Source organism: Leptopilina boulardi, unplaced genomic scaffold (assembly GCF_019393585.1).
Source record: "Leptopilina boulardi isolate dan_hultmark-lab unplaced genomic scaffold, ZJU_Lbou_2.1 LbouV2_353, whole genome shotgun sequence".
Classification (NCBI taxonomy): Eukaryota; Metazoa; Arthropoda; class Insecta; order Hymenoptera; family Figitidae; genus Leptopilina; species Leptopilina boulardi.
The window spans coordinates 729,955-755,661 of NW_026137922.1; positions in this window are offsets into that span (position 1 = coordinate 729,955).

The following is a 25,707-nucleotide window of genomic DNA, read 5'->3' on the forward strand; positions in this document are numbered from 1 at the left end:
ATCCAACAGATTGGACAAAACCTACATGTGAAGAAGATTGCTACTTTTGTATGAATGAAATAAAAGGTTTCAGTGTTAAAAATAAAAATAAAATTTCGTATATCACCGTTACATCAGTGACATCTGATTAATCTCAAAACCGAAGATTTCATTATACAGTTTACGTACTTCTTCGTCAATCCTTTTCCGCAAAGAGTTTACCTCGAATTTACTGCAAATATAACAAAAAAGGTCTCGATTTTTGCTACAAATATGAGAGTTTAAGTCTATATCAGGTTGTTTTCTTGTCGTATTATACTCTACATTAGCCAAGTTTCCCATCAATGAAGAGCTGCAGTTGCTGGATGACGACACCTGAGAGCCTGCTTAACCACCGATACTGGGGTTCCGAGTCCCTGCATCGTAATACGTTTCCTACGTGTGTCTGCCATGACGGCATCAAAGCCATTATCCAGGGACTTAGCCGGATAGCGGACAAACTCCGTTGCCCACCGTCACCACGTGGAGGTGCCCTGGATGTAGACACATGTAGAAACATAAAGATATTTGACCACCGTACTATATCTGCCATTTTACATTTGAATAATCTGACGAGAAATTTGTAATCAGCGACTCCCAAAACCCCTAGATACCAATTTTCGTAAAAATCCAACTACTTTTTAAAAATTCGTCCGCCATATTGGATCCGCCATTTTGAATTTTATAAATCTGACGTCAAATTCGTAATCAGCGACCCCAAAAACCCCCGAGTAACAAGATTCAAGCAAATCTGCCATTATTTAAAAAATTTCTCCTGTCATTTAAAATCAGCTATGTTTTTTGAGGTTATGTCAAAATCCTGACGTGATGGAGCTAAACGGACTTCAGATTCGTGTTCAGCGCATCAAAATACATCAAGAAATGGTGGTCTCATTCCCCGGCCCGGGTACTTTTTTTTTGTGTGGCTGTGTTATTACCTACATTGAAAGTGTCAAAATCATCGGAGATATGACAATTATTTAAAATGTGAATATCACAAAATTTTATGTTTTTCATTTTAGATTCTGTATTTTTGCCGCATTATAAGAACGGCTATTACCAACGATTTTATAGATTAAAATCTCTATCAGTGATAGTGAAAAAATGCAGGAAAATTCCCTTATGACTTTTTATAGTGAGATGAAAATCGTTTAAAAGTGAATTTATTATGCTTTTGCAAGACAAAAGAGTTGTTTCCATTAACGAAAACAGTAAACTTTTAGTTCTACAATATTTTCTTAATTCACACTCGTATACAATACAAAACGATTATTATTTCGTTGGCAAAATTAATTTGACAAACAGAGAAGTTGTCAAAAAAAATTATTATAGGTTCATCTGTTTTTTTCAGGGTCGTAGGAAAAAAAAAGTTTCAAAAAGATTTTATGTTTGCTTAGATTTCTCAAAACAATTCAATTTCACGGGGGTGGAGGTTTTAACACCAAAACCCCACTATGTTTCTTGAGGGGGGACTTGTAAATATGCCCCTGGATCCGCGACAGAACCTGTAATACAATAATAAACTTCTTTTCGCTATTTTTATTAAAAGAAATATATTTTTATAGTGAAAATATTTAATGGCACCGTTCTCAAAAACGGCTCCATAGAATATTTTGATTTTTTTTTGAGAAAAGGTTTTATTTTCCATATACTTTCACGAGAAAAAAGAATTTTTACTGAGCAAAAACTTTTGGGTTGAGTCTGGTTCAGGCACACCGTGTTGAAACCGTATATAAGCTGCATTTACAAGTACAAATGAATTTTAACATTAATTCGTATGCAGTTTAAAGTTTGGGTCAGTTGGGGTAAATGGAGACAAAATCCCTATTTTTCACAAATTACGTAAGTTTCTTCCTTTAAAATGTAATATTTGCGGATTTATTTTTAAAGTTATTATTTACATTCCCAGGATTAATTTTATGCAGCAGAAAAAATTTAGATAAGTTTTAAACGCATAAAACAGACTGTCCCCATTTACCGTAAGATTTAAAAAAAATTTTAAATTTAGGGTAAACGGGGACAGCATAGTTTCTAAGAAAGGTTTAAGAAAAAAGTTTCCTTAAGTATATTACTGTATTAAGGGATGGAAAAACTTGAAAAAAATTTGTAGTAGATATATAATAGTTGAGCCAATTAAATTTTTTTTATTTCAGTATTTTGTTTTTACTTTCTATGGAAATCTTTTAATTCATACAGAAGGCAATAATGTATTTTTAAAGAAAAAATTTCGTTTTTTTGTTTTAGATAAGAATTGTGGACCCTAGGTTGTACGCAATGGGAAAATTTCAGCAGCTAGGCGTTATATATGTGGCGTTTATTTTATTATAAAATTCTATTTTCATTTAATCAAAAAATTATGTTTCAAATATTTAAATATATAAGAAAACATACACTTAATCTCGCATCGATTTATTTTAATGTGTTTGAGAAAAAACTTCCTGAAATGTACGCAGTTTTTTACCTTCTAAAGTAGGCGCCCCCTTAAATGATATCTTTTATTTATTTTTTTATTTAAGTATTTTGTCTAGCATTTCAAAGAAAACAGACTTAAAAATCATACAAAAATTTTTTCTTATTCCTTATGATTTCCTTAACAAAAATCCACTTGAATTTTTGATTTTTGTCGATTTGGTTAATAATAATAACAAGTTGTCCCCATATACTCCGAGTTTTCAAATTTTTAGGGTTATTATTAACCAAATTGACAAAAATCAAAAATTCAAGTGAATTTCTGTTATGGGAGTCATAAGGAATAAGAAACAAATTTTGTATGATTTTTAAGTCTGTTTTTTTTCAAATGCGAGACAAAATACTGAAATAAAAAAAAATTTAATTGGTTCAACTATTATATAAATTTTTTTCAAGTTTTTCCATCCCTTAACACAGTAATATACTTAAGGAAACTTTTTCTTAAACCTTTCTTAGAAACTATGCTGTCCCCATTTACCCCAAATTTAAAAAAAAAATTTAAATCTTACGGTAAATGGGGACAGTCATTTTTTTGCGTTTAAAGATTATCTAAATTTTTTCTGCTGCATAAAATTAATCCTGGGAATGTAAATAATAACTTAAAAAATAAATCCGCAAATATTACCTTTTAAAAAAAGAAACTTACAGAATTAGTGAAAAATACGGATTTTGTCCCCATTTACCCCAACAGACCCAAACTTTAAACTGCATACGAATTAATGTTAAAATTCATTTGTACTTGTAAATGCTTTGGAAGGATTGATTATCTCCAAGTTTTTGTACTTTGCTTGTTAAATAAATAAAGTAGAGTTTGTTCTCAGTTGAGTAACCAACTCACAAAAATAATATTATTAGTTGTTTCTTACGGCGACAACATAATTGGTGGCAGCGGTGAAATATTTAAAATTATTTGGAAGTTCATCCAAGTTTTAAATATCCAGAACCAAGAACTAGTTCCAGATAAACAAAGTGATAATTCAAAGTGAACGAGAGTATCAACGAAAGAGATATCCAGAGAGTTATCCAGATCTACAAAGACGTATCCAGAGAGTTATCCAGTTCTACAAAGTGTTCTCCAGAGTGTTAACCAAGCAGCGATCCAGATATCCATATCTACGAAGTGTTATCCAGAGTGTTAGCCCAGCAGCGATACAGATATCCAGGTCTACAGAGAGGTATCCAGAAAGTTATCCAAGTATATGAAACAGAATTCGAGATTTTTCAGTAAGATTGGAACAACCAGTCAGAAGAGAGGAAGGTTTACCCTTAAATGAGAATGAATTAAACAGCGATCATGAAGAATTAGAAGAAGTTACAGAATATGATTTTGGAAAAAGTATAAAATTAATACCAGAATTTAACGGGAGCGGTTTAGAAAACTTCATTCATTTAATAAGATTGTCTAAAAAGAAAACAAAAAGAAATGAAAGACTAACATTACTTCATGCAATAATTGCACAAAAATTAGTAGGAAAAGCGGCAAGCACAATTAGAGCCGATGCAGTTAAAACATTTGCTGATTTTTTTGAAAGATTACGAATTTTATTTGGAGAAAAGGATAGTTTAGAATCACTTCAAAGGGCTCGCGATTCATGTATAATGGGCAAAAATGAAGGTTTACAGTCATTCACCTCAAGATTTATGCAGTGTCAGGATAAAATCAGGCAGTCTATAGATAGTATGAATATAACACCTGAAGAAACTTTCGTAAGACAGGAAATAGAAACAAGTGCAAGCGTCAGCACATTCTTAAGAAATATACGTGAAGAATTTGAAATTAGAATCCGTCCTCAGAAACCGAAAACTCTGAATGAATGTTTTAATATTGCCTCAGAAATTAACGTGAATATAAAAGATAAAAGAAGAATAGAAAATTTTACAAGAAACCCAAGAAATGAGAACCCAGTTCCAAAACCAAGATTTAGTAAACAGACAAATATAGAAAAATGCAACCATTGCAAAAATGTAGGACATACAGAAGATGTCTGTAGAGGAAAATTGAGAGGTTTACCACCACGTCAAGAGAAAACTCAAAATTTTCAGTCACGATCGATCAACAGCAAACCACCAGACCGAGTGCAGCTAAGCGAAGAATTTTCTTTATCGGAGAACCCGCTAAGCACAACCTTTCACCGATCCCGATAGAACGAAGAAGACACGACACACCTATTGTGGCTTTAAAATTTGAAAAATTAAAATCGGGAAAATTTGTAGTTGATACAGGATCGAATATATCAATCATAAAAAACAGTATGTTAAAAGGAAAAAACTTTAAATTGACTGACAAAAAAATGTACCAATTCAGCAATAATGAAAGAATTAAAGAATTATTATCTAAAACACGACTAGACCATATCAAAGAAGGAAAAGAAGACTTACTAAGAATCATAACAGAATTTCACGACATTTTCCCATTAGGAAACGATCCTTTACCTTTAACTAAATTAACTGAGCATACAATTAGAACAACAGACGATCAACCTGTAAATACAAAACAATATAGATATCCACCTATGTTACAAGAAGAAGTTTACCAACAAATTAAAGAAATGTTAAAGAAAAATATACTTCGAGAAAGTATGTCTCCTTTCAATTCACCGTTATGGATAGTCCCAAAAAAGAAAGACGCTTCAGGCAAATTAAAATGGCGAATTGTTATAGATTATCGAAAACTAAATGAAAAAACCGTTTTAGACAAATATCCTTTACCGTGTATTGATGAGATAATTCAGCAGTTAGGAAATTCTAAATTCTTTTCTTGTTTTGATCTTGCTTCCGGATTTCATCAAATAGGAATGAATCCCAAGGACAAAGAAAAAACAGCTTTTAGCACAAACGAAGGTCATTATGAATATAATAGAATGCCTTTTGGTTTAAAAAATGCCCCTCCAACATTTCAAAGAATGATAAATAATGGATTAAAAGGACTAATAGGTAATGGATATTTTGCACATATTGACGATATTATTGTTTACGGAAGAACGTTGGAAGAACATAATAAAAATTTGAAGAATTTATTTATAAGACTACGACAAGTTGGACTCAAATTACAGCCAGATAAATGCGAATATCTGCGTCCAGAACTGGAATATTTAGGGCATGTTATTACAAAAGAAGGTATAAAGCCAAACCCAGATAGAATTGACAAAGTAAAAAATTATCCAAGACCAAAAACTCAAAAACAGATTAATCAATTCTTAGGACTTATTGGTTATTACAGGAAGTTCATAAAAAACTTCTCTAAAATAGCAAATCCACTAACTAAATTACTACGAAAGGAAATTACATTTGAGTGGACACAGAAAGAAGAAAACGCATTTTCCGAATTAAGAGATAAATTAATAACAGCACCGATACTACAATTTCCAAATTGGAATCAAGTTTTTGTTCTAACAACTGATGCATCAAATGAAGGATTAGGAGCAATTTTATCACAAGGACACATCGGAGAAGATAAACCAATAGCATTTGCTTCAAGAACTTTAAATAAGGCAGAAATAAATTACACGACTACTGAAAAAGAATTATTAGCGATAGTATGGGCAGTTAAACATTTTAGACACCATCTTTTTGGACGAAGATTTAAAATTGTAACAGATCACAAACCCTCAGTTTGGTTATTTAATGTAAAAGATCCGACAAGCAGATTAATGAGATGGAGACTAAAATTAGAAGAATACGATTATGAAATTATTTACAAAAAAGGAATTGCCAACACAAACGCTGACGCCTTATCGCGCATGCCAAGGGTACAGATGACAACAGGCGGTACATATGATACGTTACAACAGCAGAACGCGCGTACTACAGGTGTAAACGAGGAAAATGAGAACATGGAAGTAGATACGCAAACAGAAGACGACAACTCAATCATTGATGACGAAAATAAATACGAAAATATGGAAATAGATTCACAGACAGAAGGGAGTGATCAATCAATAATTAAAGACGAATTCATGGTAATAAAAACTATAAAATTGATTACAGGTACTAAAGAAAAAAGGCAAGGGTATGCAAATTATTCTCTTTTGGAACCGATAAGTAACTTGAGAGATATACTTAAACCTATAAGAGACACAAATTATATTTGGAAAATATTAGTTTATGGAAGAAAAACAATACCTAAAGAAAGAGCTATATACAAAGTAGTAAGAGATTTTAACGAGGAAACAGAAGTACAATGGATCAGAGATATACCTCAAATAGATAATGATGACGCGAATAAAATACGATTAAAAAGAAACAAAATAGAACAAACAGGACAGTTAATTATAAAACGAGAATTTGGACCGACAAGGATAAAAAAATTTGGATCACTAACGAAGAAACAGAAGAAAATGACAAAATAAAAATTAGTCCTCAGGTGACAGATGATCAATTATCAGAATTTTTAGAAAAAGAAACTAAAGAAAAAAGATTAAGAATTATTTACGAGGATATAGATGAAAGGAAAATATCGAAGATTCTTTTTAAAATATGGAATGGAGGTGACAAGGAAATGTATTTAATAAAGAAACACATTGAAACGAATAGAAGAAAAATTATAGCAGAAGCACATGAAGGAATATTAGGAGGACACTATTCTAAAGATATTACAGTACAAAAGATAAGAAATATGACAAACTGGCCCAATATTACAAAAGATGTTGAAGACTTCATCAAAACATGTGATTTATGTCAACGACTTAAACAAAATGAAAGAAAACTAGAATATTATGAAGAATCAGACATACCAGAAGGACCAAATGATATAATATCAATAGATATAGTGGGACCATTAAATGAAACTACCAGCGGAAATAAATATATTTTGGTGATTCAAGATTTTTTAACTAGATATGTGCATTTAGAATCATTGAAGGACAAATCAGCAACTTTAGTCATAGATGCTATGTGGAAAGGATATTTAAAAACGAACGGTAAACCTTTAGAAATACTAACAGACAATGGGAAAGAATTTATTAATAACGAATTTTCATATCTAATGACCGAATTAAAAATAAAACATGTAAAGACTTCAGTTTATCACCCACAAAGTAATGGAAAGAATGAAAGATCACACAAGAAGATTAATGAATATTTAAGTATTTATGCGCAAAAAGATGAATGGGATAAAGAGTTGCCTAAAGCAATGTTAACATACAATATGACAATAAATAGGATTACAGGATTTTCTCCATTTGAACTACAAAATGTCAGAAAAGCAAGAGAAGCATTTGAAACATTAAACAAAATAACAAATCTCGTAAAGAAAAACGAATTAAAACAATTAGAACACGAAAACAAATTACATGTTGCAAGAAGAAAAATCAATAAATCTCAAAGAAAACAAATACTGACTGATAAAAAGACAATTTCAGTTGGGGAGCAAATATTGATAAGAAATCATATGAGAAAAAAGGGAGACCCTTTGTGGTTAGGACCATTTATAGTTTTACATAAAATTGGAAATACATATACAATAGAAAATAATCGAAAGGTTCATAGGGAAGATATTAAGATATATTTTGTTTTAGATAGTGAAGAAGACGATTTGGATGACGACAATAATGGCGATCTTGATGAAGATTTTGATAATGAGCCTCGGGCTGGTTGTAGCAGAAACTGATTATAATATAACGGAATTAAAAGGCAATATATATAAAGAAGAAATAGGAAAAGTGTATTTATATTCAGAGGAATGGAAATTGATGATTATGATAAACATTACAAGAACCGAAGATAGAATAGTTGTTATTCAAAAAGTGTTAACGCAGGTTAGTCATCTTTGCATGACTAAATGTCAAGAAAATTACGAAATTAAAACGATCTCTTCTAGATTTAGTCGTTTAAGAAAAAGGAATCACTATTATATAACATAATGGGTAAACAAAGAGTTAAAAGAGGACTTTTAAATGTAATAGGAGACGCATCAAAAATATTATTTGGCACATTAAGCGATTCAGATTTAAATATAATTAATAAAGAATTCGATCAATTATATAATGATAATAAGGTCTGAAATGAAGCAATTAAAAACAATACTAAAGTAATAAAAATGATCTTAGATTCATCATCTCAAGATTATAAGTTCTTAGAAAATGAACTTGTAGCAGACTACGATATACTAAACCAAATGAAAGCAGAAATAAATAATAACAAAAAGAGTTTGTTTATTCAACAAAAATTATTAATAGCTGAAACGTTAATAGAAGAAATGAACGACGACATAGATTTAGCAATAAGTTCAATTAATTTAGGGAAGCATGGAATTATAAACCCCCAAATTTTAACGCCTAGAATGTTGCATGAAACAATTGATGGATTTGAAAAGGAATTTAGGACTAAATATCACATCGAAAGCGATGAAAGAAACTATCAACATGTTATAGACATTAGTGAAATTACTACAATTATAAAAATCATCACTTAGTATACATAATTAAAATTCCGATTTTAGATGAAAAAGAAATGACAATAGTAAGAAGTTTACCAATTCCAGAACGAATAATTAATGGCCAAGCTATGGTGTTTTTACCAAACCACGAATATATTTTGCAAATGAAAACTGAATACGTACCGATTGACAAGACAGATTTAGAAAAATGTAGTAATATAGAAGACTATAAAATTTGTAAGAGAAATCAACCGAATTATTTAATATATCAAACAGAAAATTGTGACGCGGATTTAATAAAAATGTCTAACAGAAATTGTCTAAAATCTCCATTACTACTCAGCGATGAAACATTTATGAAAACAGAAACAGGTTATATATGTATATTTGTAAAAGAAACAGTTATAGATATAGTATGCGAAAATAATAATTATAATGGTAAAAAAATTGGGTACTTATCTAATAACAGGGAATAGATGTAAGCTATATACGAATGAATTAAAGCTAGATCTTAATAAACCGATGAAAAATATATGTAGATACTTTGAGGATAAAATCACAACAGAATTAGATTTTGAGAAAGACGATTTAAAATTAATTAATGATAAATTACCAAAATTACCAAGATTTCTTAAGTTAGATACAATAAAAGAAGCGAAAATTAGTATGGAAGATACCGAAGCGATGCTAGATAAATTAAAGACACATGAAAGATTTAAGTGTTGGACAGAAAAATCTTTGACGTATTTAGAGTACATAGGATATGCAAGTATTGTAATTATAATCTTCTATATAATGTTTAAAACGGTAATTATACAGTGTATTTTAAATTTAATAAGATATTGTATTGGGAACTGTTATACAAATCGTAGTTTTAACAATACAGGTCCAACGCAGTTTGTAGCTACTGAGAAAAATCTACCAGGATTAAATTTTGAATTACATTCGAAACCTCCTAGAAGGAAACCTGCATCGAATTTTTAAATAAATGTTAATTTGAAAATCATCGATAGTTTAAAGGGGGGAGGTGTCAACAGTATGAAGTATGAGTGTGTATTGTAAAGAGTGGGGACTATTGCACAGTCCTTTAAAACTAATGCATAAGCAGGTGTGGTCAGATTAATTAGTCGCTACTCAAAGTGATAGCAGAGTTAGTAAATTGTCTTCCAAAAAGACTCAGTGAAGCTTTGGAAGGATTGATTATCTCCAAGTTTTTGTACTTTGCTTGTTAAATAAATAAAGTAGAGTTTGTTCTCAGTTGAGTAACCAACTCACAAAAATAATATTATTAGTTGTTTCTTACGGCGATAACAATATGTAAAAAATAACGTTAAGAAAAAACAAAAAAAAATTTAATGTACAAAATAACAAATTAAAAAAAAAATTTTTCATTTACAAAAAAATTAAAATTTACAAAAAATAAAAACAACATTAAAAAAATATAATGTAAAAAATAACGATTTTTATGTTTTGTACAGTATAACTTTTTTATGAAAATTCTTGTGTAGTTTTGATACCGACTCGAAAAAACAAAAAAAAATTCAATGTACAAAATAACAAATTAAAAAAAAATTTTCAGTTACAAAAAAAGTTAAAATTAACAAAAAATAAAAACAACATTTAAAAAATATAATGTAAAAATATCAATTTATATGTTTTGTACAATATAACTTTTTTATGAAAGTTCTTGTGTAGTTTTGATACCGACTCGATCTGTGAAACCTATTAATGTGACGAGTGCGAACATTCACACAGAGTATCAAGGCCAAAGTTTGGGCTCGCGTAGAGAGTACATGTGCACTCAGACTTATCCAATGCCGCTGCCCGATATGAGTGTTCCCCCTCCCGGTTATTCTTCAAATTCTTTTCGTAGGAACTATGCAGGCCATTCTCGGCATTTAAACTAGTAGAGGGCGCGATATTCTCTATTGAATCATCGCGCCAACATCCATATGATGAGTTTGATAATTTTAGTAAGGATTTGCAGGAAACTGATGATCTAGACCAAAACAAAAGAACGTTACGTATTCCTTTATGTCCTCGTGTTATTGTGAGTTTCTTTTCAGTGCCAATTCCTGCGTTAATTGACACTGGAAGTCAAATAACTGCAATATCAGAGGAATTCTATAATTATTTGCTAAAGCATAGTACTTTCCAAGAATTACCTGTTACAAATCTTATACTTATGACTGCTATAGGAAAAAATCCTACGAATATAAAAAAACAAATTTTTTATGAAGTACAAATTGGAACTTATAAATATCAATCGTGTTTTCTAGTTGTCCCTCGATTGTCGAATGCGGTTATATTAGGCAATGACTGGCTATTGCAGAATAATGTGGTTATAGATTACGGGGAAGCTTCTTTAAGAATAAACAACGAAAGTATTCCGCCGAAATACATAGCGTTCGATAACATGCCAGACGAGAGAATATTGATTTCGGGACAAGATAATGATTATAAATATTTACAGATCAGATGTTTTTTAGATGAAAATCTTGAAAATAAAAAAAATTGTTTTATTGTTGATGATCATGATTCTCAATCATTAAAAAATTATAATGATAATGAACGGAGTGATTTTTTAAAAGACAAAGTTTTTGATAATGAATTTTCGTATTTTGAGACTGACACAATATTCATTGAAAATTGTTGAAGGACGGAAGTTGTGATAGGCAATATTATATCGGAAATAGATCTTATCGAAGAAGAAAAAGAATCATATAATGTTGTGAATGCTTTGGATTTTATTTCGGATTCATGTCATAAAAAGTGTTCGGGGGTTAATGAATTTCTTGATGGATTGAGATCAATTCTTTCTGAGATTGGGGGACTGAATGAGCAAGAAAAAGAATTTTTTATTAATAAAATGGCAAAATTTCAACAATTATTTACCCCTAAATCTTCAAGTGCTGACACCGAGCCTTATCAATTTCGTGTTAAACCACATCAAACTATTATTCGAAAAACATACCTTGTCCCTTTTAAATATCGAGATAGATCACGTGATAAATTAATTGAAATAGAGAAAGCAGGTATTATTCGAAGGTCAAATAGTTCTTATTGTAATCCTTTAAGAATTGTGGTCAAATCGGATGGGACGGTACGAATTTGTCTTGATGATCGTTATATAAATGAGATCATCGAATCTGACCATGAACCACCTCCTCTTATAAATGAGATTATGCAGAAATTCGATGGTGTGACGTATATGTCAACTAGTGATCTCGCGGCCGGCTATATTGACGATTTTCTGGTCACAACGAAGGGATCGACATATGATCATATTAATGGTTTATGTTCAATTTTTAAAGTGTTGCAAGAAAAAAATTTTACTTTGAATTTGGTAAAGTCAAAATTTTGTCAAAAGAAAGTTGAATTTTTGGGATACGAGTTGTCGATTGAAGGAATTCGTCCTCTTTCGAGTAAATTAGATTTAATTGCTAAATTTCAGAAACCAAAAAACCGTCGAGAACTTCAACAATTTCTCGGCATGTGTACTTACTATAGACAGTTTACTATTCGTCATGCCAATTTATTAGAGCCGTTTCGTAGCCTATTGGAGCAGAAAAATCCATGGGAATGGACAAATGATCATGATCATGCTTTTGACGTTATGAAATCTGCATTTGTCAATTGTGTTAAGCTAAATCATTATTTACCTGGTATTCCGTATCGATTGCAAACAGATGCGCCGGATTTGGGAATAAGTAGGGTTTTGTATCAAATTGATCAAGATGGTATTCATCGAATTATTGCTCTAGTAAGCCGATGTCTTAATCAGGAAGAATTGAATTATACAACTACCGAGAAAGAACTTCTGGCGATTGTATATTCAATTCTGAAACTGCGAGTTTTTTTAATTGGAGTAATGTTTGAGGTAATTACTGATCATAAAGCCCTAACTTTTTTACAAACTACTTCGTATCATAATGCTCGAATGATTCGTTGGAGTATTTTGTTGCAAGATTTTGATTTCACAGTGTCTCATTGTCAGGGAAAAGATAACCTTGTAGCAGATTTTTTTTAGTAGGAACCCATGTGGTCAGTTCGAAGCTAGTTCGCCCTCAAGTGTTTCCCTTGATTTTCTGATGATGTGGGAATGTGAGAATAATTCGCTTGGCACAGAAAGAATATTCGAATTGGGATCGGAGTTATCTCATTCTGTGAAAAATTTAAAAAAATTGCAAAGTGAAGATTCTTTTGTAAAAAATATAATTGACACGATTAGTGAACCCGATAAATTGACATTATATAAACTAAAAAATGGAATTTTGTTTCGAATTGATGAAATTTATAATGTATGGCAAATTGTTGTCCCTGAAATTTTAAAGAAAGAAATAATTGATAAAATGCATTCTCGTTTAGGACATCCTGGAGTTTATAAAACTTTAATGCACATAAAACAATTTTTTTATTGGAAAGGCATGAATAAGGATGTTAAGAAGTGGGTGTTGTCCTGTGATCTTTGTTAACGTGTTAAAGATAATAATGTAAAAATGGAAGGGCCTTATCAAATGGTGCGATCTGATAAGCCAGGAGACCTAGTCAGTGTTGATTTTTATGGACCATTACCGCGTTCCCTTGGAGACATGGAATATATTTTTGTAGTATTGGATGTTTTCTCAAAATATGTAAAACTTTACCCGATTAAAAATGAAAATACAGTGACTATTTTGCGAAAATTGTTCGATCACTATATTCCTGAGATGGGTAAGCCATCGAGAATCATTGCTGATCACGGAACTCAATTTACTACTCCTAAATGGGGTAAAAAATTGATCGAATCCGGAATCACTGTTGTTTATTCGTCGATAAGGCATCCTAAGAGTAACCCTGTAGAGAGGGTAATGCGTGAACTTGGTCGGATGTTCAGAACCTTATGTTCTGATAAGCACACACGCTGGGCTCGACACATTGGGGAAATTGAATTTTTTTTAAATGCCTCAACTCATTCGAGTACGGGTTTTAGTCCCATGGAATTGCATTTTGGGGTCAAGCCAGCCAGTGAGCTTCGAAAAATTATTAATTTTCCCGAATTAGTAGAATTATCACAAGAGGCCCGAATTATGATGGCTCGTGAAAAAATTAATGCTAGTTTTAAAAAACGCGAGATGGCTTAGAAAATGTCGTCCAGGATTCAGTTGCAAGAAGGTGATTTCGTATTACTGCGAGTCCCCAAAAAATCTGATGCGATCCAGAAAGTGACCAGAAAATTTTTCCATTTGTTTTATGGTCCATATCGTGTTTTAAAGGATCTGGGAATAATTCATTTCAATTGGGTGATTTGGATGATGTGTCTAAAAATATTGGAATTTATTATCGCGCAAATCTTAAAAAATATCATTAAAGTGAATAGTTGATTAGCAAACGAAAAATGAGTTTGACATTTGAGCTTGAGTATGTTCGACTGTGACAATTTGGGTTTCTAAAATCCCATATATTCTTAAATTTATGACAAATTTAATTATATATATTTGTATTATATGTATATTTGTACGACGAATTATTATTCGGAATTTAATTCCCCTTCTGTTTGTAATGTTTTTTTTTGTTTGATCTTAAAGTTCAAATTTTTTTACTTGAGATAGTTGCAAGATCTACGAAAATTTATGTATTTCTTGAGCATGCCATTGCGGGAAACGATAGGCCTTCGATTTTTGTCGCAATGGTAAATTGTTGTTAACGAGATGTTCAAGTAAATTTTTTTATATTGGCGGTATCTTGTCTAATTGATCAGGTTATAAAATAAAGTATAAGTGTTTGATGTATAAGATGAAACATTGTAAAGAGAAAGTGTACTTCGAAGTATGAAGTGAAAAATGTATGTCGGTGTTTGTATTTTTGAATACATTGTCATTTTTTTACACATACTCCAAAGTAGGGGGGGAAAGAAGCGATTTAGTCATTCTCATTTCACTGTTAAAATAGAGAGAGAGAGAGAAAATTCATAAAGAGAGATCGAGAGAGATACGTATGAGGAGACAGCGAGAGCGATATCCCGCCAAATTCTGGGAAATCGGAAAGCTTCGGCGAAAACGATTCATGGCGAAGAAATTATACGCGCCAAATGAGTTTTCTGGGAGTAGGGAAGCGGGGATCTCATCGTACTATAAAACTTCTCGTCCTAAGTAATTCCGTGTCTTTTTCGTAGTTGTCGCAATTGTTATGTGACTTGTCGTCACAGTGTGGGCGCGTCGCCGACGACCCTATAGGTAAATTCAGTTTGTGAAAATACAAAACGAATAAGAAAATTATTCAATATTTTTCCGGATATCAATTTATATTTTTTTATAGTGTGGCGATTTAATTTAGACGCAAGTCTACTGTCTGATACGACTGGTTTTATTTCCTCGTGGACTCCTCCATATTGGTCACCATCGAATCCAAAGGGAACTATGTTTTATTCAATCACGAGCTCGTGTATTTCATCATTTCGAGGTTCCACACGGATTCAGGAGCATATCTAAATAAATTTCAGACATTGCGACAACAAAAACGATATATGGGAAATTCCAATACAGATGTAGATCATCATAGTTCCACTCTTACGCCGCCAGATAGTGAGAATTTTTTTTCTCACAGTTGAGATCAGTCTTGAATACTATAAAAACTGAGACTCTTAACTGAGAAGGTGTATTGCAAAGCACAAATTTTTTCCTTTTCAGATGAATTGCAGTAATATTATTTGATTTTTAATTAAATAATTTTTAATTTTTATAAATTGCCGTCTGCCAACTGAAAATTCCTATATGAAATCCTATATTGTTTCCTTTATATAATTCTATGTGAAATCTTAGATAAATATTTCAGAATCTACATGAAATCCTATATGATTTCTTATGTTCAAATCCATCATATATATGATCCCACGTGATTTTTTATTCAAGAATCCAAAAAAAATGTGATATATGATTTGATATAGAAAAATTTCTGGTTAAGAATTGAGCAGTGAATTTTAGCAGGTTTTTTAATGAGAAAACACGAAAAAAATTGACATGGGAAATTAAAAGAAAAAATGTGACGACAAAAATTGTAGAATTTTACATAGGAATTTACATAATTTATTACCTAAGAATATGTTTATAAGAATTTACATAGAATCCAACTTTAAATCATGTCTCAATTTCCTATATGATTTTTCATAAGATCCTATATAGTTTCTTACGTGACACATAGGATTTTATGTGGATTTTAATATATGAACTAGCTAAAAGAAACGCGCGTAAATGCGCGCGATATCTACGATTTTTTATGAAAAATTAAAAATTTATTTTTATTTGACTGACACTTATTGGAATTTTGATCTCACAAAAATAATAACATTATTTTTGTAATCGTTACTGTATTACTATTTTAACATTATGGTGTTATAATAATATAATACCTTTTATTGCCCAGTCAATATGACCTTCAAATTTTGTACTCAAATAAAGATTATATGCTACGATCGTCGAATTGTCAGCAATACATTTAAATGACCCATTTCAGGATCTATGCAGGGTGAATTCCTATTTTGTTTACCACAAGGCCCATGAACTTAAAATCGCTTCACAATGTTAAAAAGTTCTGGATTCTTTATTTCGCCTGTGATTTCAGCAAATATCATTTTATTTAAAGTTTCTGAATCGCAAATTTGTGTACGTAAACATATAGTTAAACGCACATGTGGCAATCCACGCTTTTTTCTTCTCTATGAAAGACGATAGGGGAATAGTGTCAGGGTTGGACACTTGGCTTTTTTTAAATAAGAACACTAGCGCCACCTGAGTGCGTACGTGACGAATCTTCTAGTAGTGTAACCTAACTTTTTGTGGCATTACATTTTTGAAGAATCAAAAGTAGCGTCTTCTGTGACTTCGGTGGAATCGAAGAGACAGAAAAAGTTTTGTTTGACTTGTGAATAAACCTAAAAAATGTGTAAAAAAAGCAAGAATTCGGCAAGGTAAGCTTATTGAATGTATTTTGGGGTACATAATTTAAGAAGAAAAAAAGTGAAAAATCGAATCGCGACACATGTCTGGTTATGGTTAGCACAATTCGAAAATAATGCTTCTAGTTAGGGTTGGACACTTTATACAGTTAGGGTTGGACACCCATATTAATTATGAATTTGACAACAATTTATAAATAAATTTTATTTTATTGATATTTCAGTGCAAAATTGTGCCAAAGATATTAAAAAAAAATACTTAAATTGTATAAATTTTGTTCATCATGGCATTGAGTTATTTGGAACAATAAAGCGTTATTTTTTGTAATTTGAGTTCATTCCTTTTTTAAACCCATGAAGCTTTACAATTTGTAAACAATAAGTAAAGATAAACATGAAAAAATAAGAATAAAAAACATTACAAATGTTATTTTACGTTTTTACCAATAATGCGTTTCGATTTTCAAAAAGTGTCCAACCCTGACTGAAAAATCCAACCCTGACTAGATATTTTTTTTTTTAATGTTTATAACTTTTTTAATTTTGGACCAATCAATTTACGGTCCACAGCAAAAGTGTTCCTCTTTTGTAGATCTTTCCACCCATATATCACGATTGACTGAATTTATCTAAACAAAATATTTATAAACAATAAACCAAAACTGTGTCCAACCCTGACACTATTCCCCTACATATAAAATTGTAAATGAATAAAATTACAAATACCTTGAGTATGCTTAAGGTTAACAGTCCATCCAGGATCACCATAAGGAAACATTGTAGGATATGTCATGGGATCAAAATTTTCCCTAACAATAAGACTAGAAATTATTTTCTTATTATTTTCTGTTGTGCATACTGAATTTACATCAACATGTAAATCCCTCTTCAATTTCTATAGATAATTTCTTCATCTTACTGGACAAATTTTTTTCTTTGGGTATTTTCTTTTCATTCTCAGCTTCAGTAGACAGAACTCTGTTGTCATTTTTACTGGGAAAAGTCTTAAAAAATATGAAAGGTTTAGTTCACCATTTTGAATATCTTTAGCTCGATTTATGAAAAGACAATTCCAATCATTCTCTACAAATCGAAATCCTAATATTAGACATTCTAACTGCCGGAAAATGATTTAATTAATTGTTTTCAAAAAATGATATCAAATGCTTGCTCATTATATTATTATCAGTTTCATAAATAAATCTTTTAATTTACACTGCTAACCAATACAGATGTTGCAAATGCTATTGCATTATACTTCACACTTAACTGTAACAATCGGTTGTTGATCAACACCTACAAAAAATTCTGTTGGTTTAAAAGGGAACAATCTAATTAAATATTCTTTTTGATGAATATTCAAACACCCTGCATTAAGGCTATCAAAAATATAAAGTCTTACTCCATCGTAATAAACACAAATCCAATGACCAGAATTGTTATTACCGCTAAAAACTATTTGAATATGTTTATCTCTTTCTCTAATGGGAACAATTAAATCAAGCATTTGTAAATACAAAGTACATTCCATAATGAAAAAAGAATTTGAATCATTTTTTAATAATTTATTCTAGAAATTTATACATATGCATATCATTTAACATTTCATTTACATTTTCAATAATTTTAAAATCTTCATTACTTAAAATAAAATACTCTTCTATGTTCGTCAAGGTATCCTTCTTCAATTTTTAAACTGTTGATAAAGCCAATTTTCAAAACAAATCGTTTATTTTAGTTTCTTGCTTTAAAAAATTTACTTACATGTGTTTCATCTATAAAATATTTCATTAACTATAATTCAGCTACCTAGTAAAAAAAAGAATAAGAGTAAGCGAAAAGAATTGGTGGTAACTTAAGCTGAATGCGGTTTGGCGAAAAAACCGAATTGGAACGTTACGGTGAATTATTTTTTTCTTACCGTGAATTCTTTTTTCTTAAACATTTCAGTTGACGTTTGTTTATTCGAGTCTGCATTATAAATGAATAAGAATAAATGTTCCGAAGTCTAAAAAGCCGATTTAGAATAAGAAATATATAATTTTTTAAAATGAAATAAAAGTGAAATGTGATAGATTTACCGACAATTTTACCATGTGAGTACTACTCATATGGTAAATTTATCATATGAACACTACTCACTTGATAAAATCGTCGGTGAATCCGTCACACTTCGCTTTCGTCTATTTTTTTTAAATTATATATTTCTTATTCCAAATCGGCTTTTTTAGACTTCGAAGCATTTATTTTATTCATTTATAATGCAAACTCGAATAAACAAACGTCAACTGAAATGTTTAAGAAAAAAGAATTCACGGTAAGAAAAAAAAATTCACCGTAACGTTCCAATTCGGTTTTTTCGCCAAACCGAATTCAGCTTAAGTTACCACCAATTCTTATCTCTTACTCCCAATTCTTTTTTTTTTAATGGGTAACTAATGCAACAATGATAGTCTTACATGATCGTGAATTAGCGTTGTTTAATCTTTTTCCATATTATATTATTTTCGATAATGATTATTATTTAACTTATTTTCCTCTGCACTTTTTATTAATATTCAAATCAATATTCAACTCACAAACTATTATTTAACCCATAAAACAACTTCAACCCTTAAAACAATATTTAAACCTCTTTCTATCTATTTAAATACTTTTCCAAAAGCCAGCATCCTCTATTATCAAACAGTCAATATATTTTTTTCAATATCGAAATATATTCAATACTAATGTTATCTAATATCTTTCTTTATCCTCAAAATCGTAATATCTTTAATGCCAATGTTATCAAATACCAAAAAACTAAATGGATTGAAGTATTTTTTATATGAAACATTTAAGATAACCAAAAGAAACAAATATCTTCTATACCAATATTATGCAATATCCATATTTTATGCTTAAAAAAATTATTCAATAATCAATGTTTTATATTCAAAATACATATATAATTATTAATACTATACAAAAATAGGAATATATTTTTTGGGCCCAATACAAAAATGAAAAAGACAAATATAATATAAGAAGATTAAACACATGCAGTAAGTTATTGAGCGACAAATTGCAGAAAAATATTATAAACTATATTGGGATCTGACATTCGTACACATGCCATCTGGTGTTGAAAAATGTAACTAGTTTTGGATAACTGTTTGTGTCACTTGCAATTGTAGTTCCGCTATCATTGTTAATTATTTTATCATTATGAATGAAGCTACATTTTTACCGCGTGAGAAATCTTCCTGCAGAATTAAGTGTTCTGTGAGAGGCTGTGGCAGTACTGTAGCGAAAAATTTAAGCGTAATTTTCCATAAATTTCCGAAACCAAAACAACGAGTAGTGGATGTGAAAAATACGTTCGATAATTTTGAAAAAGTCGATCAATTAAAGGCCTGGAAAAATGCTTTAAAAATAAACAGTATAAAGCCTTCTATGAGAGTATGTTCTCTGCATTTCAAAAGAAGTGATTACATTTTGCCATGTAAGTTTAAGATTTTAAAATTTGGAGGTTATATAATCTTTCATATTACCCGTGCATGTGAACATTTTAATCTTTATTATCATGAAGAGGATTTTAAAATATATGCTGAATGGCACTTTTTCGCGAGTTATCATGGCAAAGGGCCTTGCGATGGTTTCGGAGGTACCGTAAAACGAGTAGCAGCACGGGCAAGTCTTCAGTTGCCATTTGATAAAAAAATTTCAACTTCATAGGAACTACATGAATGGGCTAAAAATTCGAGTAGTTTCCAAAATATTGATTTCAAATTTTCCTCAATCGAAGATTACAAAAGGGCAACCGAAGTTCTTAATCTTCAATATACAAAGGCAAAAACTATTCAAGATACACAACAATTTCATTGTGCAATCCCAAATAAAGATGGATCTTTAACTGTGCGGATATTTCCCAGCTCAAATGAGAATTATTCTTGCAAAATATTTAAACGTCAAAAAATTGGATAAAAAAAAGATCAAAATTTTAGTTCCAAATACAAGTTTATTATTATAATTACCTCCATTTATAAGTTTTTATTAATTAACTCTTTTACTGAAACATTATAAGTCATATTTGAGTAAAAAACAAATGTTTAATAATTTTGAAAAATTCGAAAAGAATATTAAAAATTGTTTTCCGACGACCGGACTAGGCTTATAATTTGTGTTATAAGAAGTAGTTTTTTTGAAAATTTTTTGAAAAAAATCAAAATATACAAACACTTTTAAAAATAAGATTTTTATCTTAAAATTACAAAAAATAAGGTTAATAATTTTTTTTTAATTTTTTGCATGAAAGTTTTGAAAAGTTCATTTGAAAACACACAATTTGAAAAAAAAATTAAAATTGGTGCATTTATCAAAAAGTTATGAGCTTTCAAAAAAAAAATTTGTTTTTTTCAAAAATTTTGAAAAATTTATATCTCGAAAACGATTTTATAAAAAATTTTGAAAAAAATCAGGAAGGTCTTTTTCAATGAGTAAAAAAAGGTAAAAAAATTTGAGCGAAATAAAAAATGTCCATGTCGATGATATGTTGGAATGGCGTGGACCGCCCCATACATACTTTATAAATATATTTTCTTTGTTTCTGAATTTCAATCAGAATAGAAATTTCTGCGGTAGTTGCTGCCTGTGCAATCCCTTAACATTAATATCTCAAATTGTAAGTAAAATTAATAATAATTACGAGTAAAATTTTAAGGTTAAAAACCTTTTTTTCTGTTTTAACAATGACTTTGTGATATTTAATTCAAATAAAAAATTTCCTACGTTTAATAAAATATTCATTACTACATTTAGAATGATTATATAATTTAATTCTCTATACCACATGTTTACAAATCGTAGATAGGTGTATACATTTCATTTCACTGACAAAATAAAAAAACTTTATATATCCTTTAAGAGTTTAGCGGTCATTTGGGGAAATATATTTACTATCAAATATTTGTAAACATGTGGTATACAGAATTAAATTATATAATCATTCTAAATTTAGTAATCAATATTTTATTTAACGTAGGAAATTTTTGATCTCAATTAAATATTGTAAAAGACTTTATTAAAACAGAATAAGTAATATATTTACAAAATTTACGCACACAAATAAATAAATAATTTGAATAATATTTCTTACAAGAAAAAAGAATATACTAATTAATCAAAAAATTTTAATGTTTTTTTTACAGACTGATCATAGAGTTGGCCAGTGGTCACAGAATTTAAATTATGGAGGTGAAGAGCAGAATGCTCAATATCAACGTCAACACCCGTATCATGTCAACCAATATCAGCAGCATCAACGATTGTTGCCAAATCAGCAACATCAAAGACAACACTTACATTCAGTCATTCAATATCAGCAGCAACCACATCAACGACCATGCATCATGGAAATCAAAGTCAAAAACAAAATCAGCAGCAACGACAACCAAGGCAATGGACTAATGTTCAACATGAAACACACCATCATCCTTATAATTTACCACAGCAGCAACAAGTAAATCAAAGACCAGCGAATTTTGGTCAGAAACATCAGCAAGATGTAAGTATTATAATTAAATTTCACTTACAATTCTAAATAATAATGAATTTAATAATTTAAAAAAACATCTTTTAATAAAAAAATTTGTAAATATTTTTTTTTAATGTTAATAAATAAAAGAATTTTATATATGATTTTTGTTACATAATTATATATGTTATTATGTTATATTTGATTTTTTGTGTGATTTGACATGTAAATATTATTCGCAATTTTTTTTTTGGTCAAATTTTTGACAGATTGCGCTAAAATTTTGTAGAGAATTAATAAATAGTATAAGTCATTGTCATGTGCAAGATTATTATTAACATTGTGTTAAAAATTAATGTTAAAAAAATGCATTTTTTTGTGACAGTGACTAAAATTGTATTGCTATTGTATTGAATATTTCTTGATACATGCAATTTATAAAAAAAAAATCTACAAACTATTTTGCAGAAAATATTTACTTATCAAATGTGGAAATCAAGAATAAAAATTTTAATGACATATAATTTAATTAAAATTGCGCTGCCGGATCAAAGAACAGCTGAATATGAGCCATCTTCCACAATGAAAAATATTGAAAAAACGGAATATATTCCAACACCAATAGAAAAAACAAAAAAGTCAAAATATTCAAATTCACCAAAATTATCTATATCAAAAAATCTTTCTTCAGCGTCAAAAATACAATATAATTTGTTTATTTAAGTTGTATAATATCTTTTAATAAATTTTCTAACAATTATTAATTTTTCATTCTTCATCTTAATTCTTTTGTTTATAACTATTACAAAAGCGAAAACCTTTGGCGATTAAGTTTTGCATTTAATTCCTTTTAAGAATCTTTTTATTTAAAAAAAATGATGTCGAACAACCGATCCAGAAGTGAATGTACGTATTGTAGATAGTACTAATAATTATAATAATTTTAAAATTCCCTCTTTTCATCAAATTATTAACTTAAGTTAGATTTTCCGAATTTGAATCATAACCTAAAAATTTAATGGTTTTTTCTTAATTTTAAAGAATGAAAGAAAAAATATATAATAGAAAAAAAGTAAAAAAAATTTAATGAATTAAAAATATTGTTACTTATATAATTATAAATTGATTGACAGATGTTACGGAAGACCGAAATTCGCGGTCCCAGACACCTCAAAAACCTGACTCCACCACCAATTCTCATCTGCCTTCTCTTTCTTCGCGACCATCATCTCCTATTTCTTTACGCTCATCGTCTCCTATCTCTTCTCCTCCATCATAACCTCCAGATTCACCAGCAGCCTCTGACATTTATGTAACTCCTTTTAATTCACCACAATGAGATCCTTATGAATCTGCTCATTCTTCGGCAATATTAGAACCATTTATAGAGCCTGACTCTACTACTAAGGAAATTTAAAAAAAATATTGTAATTTTGTTTAAAATTTTCAATTTTTACATTAATTTTGAAAAATTTTCTAATTTCTCGAATAAAAAAAGTACACTGTTAACCCTTTACGGTATGGTGAACGCTGAGCGTCCCACTTTTTTTTAATTACTTTAGTTAAAAATAAGCAATGAATGTCGAAATTTTTTATGTTTCCACGCCTAATAGCATACAAAAAAGTAAAAACAATTTTTTGAGTCGAAAATTAATAAAAACAAATTTCTTTTAACTTTCACAAAACAACAAAATTAGTAATTTTTACAATAAAAATGCAGTTTCTGTTAACCTATAATGAAAATTAAGTCATAATTTTTTTTTACAATTAAAAGCGTCTAAAATTATTTTATAGAATTTTTTTGCACATATTCTGCATTTTATTTGATCAAACAAATTGACTTTTCTTTTACAAATTATAAGAAATTAATATTTGACCGACTAATTTTTGAAAATTCACTTAAAACATGTTATTTTCGTCCCCGAAAACCTCCCGAGTAACTATTTTCAGATGAATACATTATGTTTTTTCAAAAGTTGTCTACCATATTGGATCCGCCATTTTGAATTTTGAAATACTGACATCAGATGCATAATCAGCGACTATTAAAACCCCCGAGTAATAAATTTTGTATAAATGTATCTCTTATTTTTTATCTTAGTGTGAATTTTCTATACGCGATCTTAATCTCCTGGATAAATAGTTTATAAACAACCATAACATTTGTGTCCATATTTTCTTCATTCTCGTCCTTCGTTTGTAGAATCACCCATATACTAAAGAAAGGTATTGTGATTATTAATTCGTACCTTACAGGGAGGGGCCGTTCACTCTCGAATCACCTCAATAGTTATTTAGTGATTTCAAAAAAATACTAGCTATTTCAAATGAGTTCTGTTATAAATAAGTTTATTTAACAATCCATACTTTAATTTGATGATTCCAGAATAAATGTGTATCGAAGAGCGTTTCTACTCTCTGCTTAACACTAATCGCCATAAGTAGCAGTGATTCACATTGATTCGTAGTGATTCACATTGATTCGCAGTGATTCACATTTATTCGCAAAGATTCACATTGATTCGCAGTGATGTAAATTGATTCTCAGTAATTCATATCGATTCAGAGTCATTTTATAATGACTTGTGTAGGAATAAATTTTCTTATTTCTTTATTATAATTACCTTATTACCTTATATATTATAACAAACATTATTAATATGTAAATAATTGTTATATTTTATTCATTTATATTTACATATTAGTAACTGTATTATTTATATCAATTTATACATTTTTTTATAATTTCACACATTAATTTTTTAATGTAAAATAAAACTATAAATTAAGGGCAATTTCGCGTTTTTATATTATAATTTGAAAAATTTATAAATTTTAGTTAATGATTTTTCTAAATTAAAAATATTACCCAATTGTAAATAATCTTTTAATTTTTTATATTCTGTTAAATTTCATTTATAATTTTCAATTTAAACCAGCAGTCAAAATCTATTTTTTAATTTGTTTTTCTTTTCAAATATTTTAATTGAATAATTATTCCTGTCTTTTAATTCACATAATGAAATAGGAGGATATTAAACAAACACGTTTATATTTATTTAGATATAAATAAAGTTAAATTAATTAAATTAATTAAATTAATTAAATTAATTAAATTAATTAAATTAATTAAATTAATTAAATTAATTAAATTAATTAAATTAATTAAATTAATTAAATTAATTAAATTAAATTAATTCACCATAACTAGCTGTATTTTATAGAAATAAAGATGGCTACAGAAGATAACAAAGAAGTTGTAATTTTCACCACACCGCGGCGCTGCAAAGCATGCTATGTAAGGCTAAGTCCACAATAGATTTCATTGTCGTTTAAGGGTGCAGTCGCATGTGAGCAGAATTACTAAAAGCAGAAAACGCTTTTCTTGAGAGTGTA